This window comes from Pterocles gutturalis, unplaced genomic scaffold (assembly GCF_000699245.1).
Source record: "Pterocles gutturalis isolate BGI_N339 unplaced genomic scaffold, ASM69924v1 scaffold25572, whole genome shotgun sequence".
NCBI lineage: Eukaryota > Metazoa > Chordata > Aves > Pterocliformes > Pteroclidae > Pterocles > Pterocles gutturalis.
In genome coordinates this window covers 1-3,800 of record NW_010111013.1, presented here as the reverse complement: position 1 = coordinate 3,800, position 3,800 = coordinate 1, and the positions used below count along the sequence as shown (strand labels likewise).

At 54.8% G+C, this 3,800-nt stretch overlaps 3 non-coding genes across 3 annotated transcripts; 1 reads left to right on the top strand and 2 right to left on the bottom strand.

Annotated features, from left to right (window-relative positions):
* The first annotated feature begins 62 nt into the window (after positions 1–62).
* TRNAP-AGG lies at positions 63–134 on the top strand. The gene has a single exon. It is a non-coding gene; the product is annotated as a tRNA-Pro (tRNA).
* Positions 135–371: 237 nt separating this feature from the next.
* On the bottom strand, positions 372–443 carry TRNAA-CGC. Its single transcript has one exon. It is a non-coding gene; the product is annotated as a tRNA-Ala (tRNA).
* A 264-nt stretch (positions 444–707) lies between these two features.
* Positions 708–779, bottom strand: TRNAP-UGG. Its single transcript has one exon. It is a non-coding gene; the product is annotated as a tRNA-Pro (tRNA).
* Positions 780–3,800: the final 3,021 nt, after the last annotated feature.

The following is a 3,800-nucleotide window of genomic DNA, read 5'->3' as shown; positions in this document are numbered from 1 at the left end:
GGGCAGGGTCCCCACAGGGCTGTGGGGGCAGGATGGGGGCTGTGTCCCCCCTGCAGCACACTGGCTCGTTGGTCTAGGGGTATGATTCTCGCTTAGGGTGCGAGAGGTCCCGGGGTCAACTCCCGGACGAGCCCTGCTTTTGGCCACCCACCACCCCACTACTGCCCTGCTGCTCCCCTCAGCACCCACCTTGTCCCCAAGAGACACCCCGAGCCCCATGGGAAAGGGACAGGAAGTGTCCCAGCAGGGGAGGGCAAGGGCTGTGGGCATTCCAGGTGTCCCCCACAGGCATTCCCAGGGCTTTTTTAGGGAGCCTGGGGGGCTCTGCCATGCCCACAGCCATCAGGGAGGGGGTGTGGGGAGGCAAAAGCTGGAGATGCTGGGGGTTGAACCCAGGGCCTCTTACATGCGAAGCAAGCGCTCTCCCGCTGAGCTACATCCCCCTGCTTGGGGGTAAAGCTGGGGGCTGGGGAAAATCCCCTCACCCCCGCCACTGCCCCACTGCCCCCAGACACAGAGCCTGGGGCTCACACTGCCAGCCCTTGGGGTCCGTGCTGCCCAGGCGAATGTTCCCCAGCCAGGACAGGGCACCCACCCCTCTGTGCTGGCGCCGTTCCCTCACCATGCCCGGGTGATGCCCTGCTCCCTCGCACCATTGTGCCCTGCTCCCTCGCACCATTGTGGAAGGTGACGGGTGCCCAAAAGCAGGGCTCGTCCGGGAGTTGAACCCGGGACCTCTCGCACCCAAAGCGAGAATCATACCCCTAGACCAACGAGCCGGGGTGCTGCACCCCATTGCACCCCAGCCTCTGCCCCCACACCTTTTGGGGTTTCGGGGGCTGTGTGCAGCCCTTGGCATGCTCTGGGAGCAGGGAGGTGCGTCTCGCTGTTCCCAGTCCATGGAGCCAGCAGCTGGACATGGCCACAGGGCATCGGCACCCAGCATCTGCAATTCCGTCATCTCCGGGAGATTTCCTCCTCCAAACCCTCTCCCCAGCTCCTGCAGAGGTTGAAATGGCCAGTGCTCTGCAGCAGCACCCTGCACCCTCTTCCTCCATGGGGCAGCCCCAAAGTTGCTGTTCCCCTCTGCTGTGGCTTCCTCTTCCCTCCCACAAAATCCCTCTTGCCCTGGTGCCCTGGGTGCCGGTTTTTGGGAATGGGCCCAACACCAGCCCTTGGGGATGGGCCCAACACCAGCCCCTGGGGAGCAGAGAGGGACTGAGGGGGTGCGCAGGGATGCACCCACCACCACCGAGACTTTCCTGCTTCCCAAGAAAATATGGCTCCCAGTGGAGACAGGGGGGGTGCCCGGGGTGGGGGGCAGGTATGTTCAATAGGGTCACTATGTATAGGGACTGGGGTCATCAACTCGCCAGGTGCCGCACAGCTGGGGTGGTCGCACTGCCAGTGTCATCAACCTGCCAGATGGTGCACAGTTGACTTAATCGAAGCAAAGGTTAGAAGAAAGGAAATTACGGGAAACAGGCATCTTGAGGAAGCAGTGACGGCTGGGGGAGGATGATGCTGAGTGACAGCAGGGAGGAGGTTTCCTCCAAGGACATGAGCAGGTGAAAGATGATGGGAGGTGAGCAGAAGAAATGAAACTCAATGCAGGCATGGCCAAGTGGTTGCTTTTCATAGAATCACAGAATGGTTTGTGTTGGAAGGGACCTTAAAGACCATCGAGTCCAACCCACCTGCCATGGGCAGGGACACCTCCCACTAGCCCAGGTTGCTCAAAGCCTCATCCAGCCTGGCCTTGAACCCCTTCAGGGATGGGGCATCCACAACTTCTCTGGGCAACCTGGGACACTGCCTCACCCCCGCACAGGAAAATGCTTCTGAATATCTATTCTTAGAAATATTTTACTTTTGGGCTAAGCTCCAGGCTTTTCCAAGAAACGCTTCTAGTGCTGCTGATGTTGAAAGCCATAAGTAGGCAACACAGGGACCAAACCCCAGGACCCAGCTGTTTCCTTCCGTGCATGTCCTTCTGCTCTCTAAGCATAATTTCTTGTCTCCGTCTTGGTATGCAGTTCCCTGGCTCTCCCCAAGGCCTTTGGCTGTGCTGTCTTTGCAGGAACCTGTATTTTAGGACTGGATCCACAGGTCTGTGTGGTCCTGCCCTGGGCAAGAGTTGGCTGGGGGGGATACGTGGTGAAGTGATTTCAGGACAGCTCTTGAGCTGGGAGCCAAGACAGCATGGCTCCAGGCTGGGAGTCACAGCACCCGTGGGAGACAGGGTGCCATGTCCCTTAGGACAGGGAGCCCTGCAGGGCACCATGGTCCTTGCTTCCCAGATTCTGTCTGCGCTGAGGCACCACAATTTCCAAGTCAAATCAAGGACCTGTGTGGATGTTAGTCTCCTTCAAGACACTGGCTTTTCAGAAAACAAACCTGTATGACCTCAACAGTGGAGTCATTCAGTGAAAAGCCAGATAAAAATGTCATTAACCTGTCCCCCTGATCCATCCTGGACTGTCCTAGGCAGCACACTGGTGGAAGACAGTTGCACCAGCTCCAGATGCCTACAGCTTTTAAAATAAACAAAACTTTTCAAATAAAGTAATAAACATCCGAGCAGTCCTTGGAAGAGGGATATGAAACCACACCTCTCTTCTCCTGGTGCTCTGACTGCTGAGCAATTGCCATGTAAATTTTCTCCAAATTAGGAGCTTCTCTGTGAAGATATTCTGAGCAATAAAACCTGTTGAGCTTGGTCAAAGGCTTTTGAAGACCAACGTGCTTACAAACTCAGCATAACCCCTCATCATAAACACTCATAACCTTTATGCAAATTGTCACACTACCAAAATGATTAAGGAATGAAAGAAGTTTTAAACAATGTCCATGGAGGACTTAGTCGCATTCTTAGTCTTCCTTCCATCAGCTGAAAAAGTTCTGCTTGATGATACATGACACCTTAAAAAGAGGCTTTACTCAATGCCTGGCATCTTTTTTCCAGAGACACCTGCATCCCCTCCCTGCAAAACAATTTTTCTCAAATTCTCTAATGTGTTCAACTAAAATCTTGGGTCCCAGTCTTTGGGAAGAGCTCAGTATGGAGCTCACTGTGCTGGGGCTGGGCTAGGGATGGGGGTTGTCCTTGTCCTTCTCTAACTGACCAGCTCACAGGCACAGGACCTGCAGGTCTCTGCACTCAGCGACACAGCAGAGCTCCATGCTGAGTTTTTCTTGCCTCTGTGTCTGGAGCACACAGGGAAGTTATAGTTTCTTCTTCATGGCCTTATTATTACGTTTATATGTCTTTCCTGATGGCATGACCACAGCTCTGAGTGTCCATCACACTTGGTGTCTCTGAGAAATGTTAGGATGCCTCTCCCCATGACACCTCGGATCAGTCAGTGCTCAGTCACAGGTCTCAGCAAATTTGGGTTTTCGAATGTCTTCTTCCAGAGGAAACCTGGTTTCAGCTGAGACAGAGTTAACTTTCTTCCCAGCAGCCAGTGTGAGGCTGTTTGGGTTTGTGCTGAGGAGAAGCTGATCACACACTGATGGGCAGAGCTGCTGCCAGGACAGTCAAGGACTTTCCAGCTTCTCTGCTGTGCCCGTGTCTGCAGGGGCAGGAGAAGCTGGGAGGGAGCACAGCCCCAGTGACCAGCCCAGGATTCGACCTCAGGTTTAGGACTGAGACCCCAACTGGCCGATGGTCTGTTCCATATCATGCACGGCATGGCCAGGAGAGAGATGAGAAGTTGTCCAGAAGTTACCTCTCTCTTGTTCCAGGTTGACTCCCTTTAGGTCAGCCCCCTCTCAGGGTCATCTCAGTCTCTCAGACA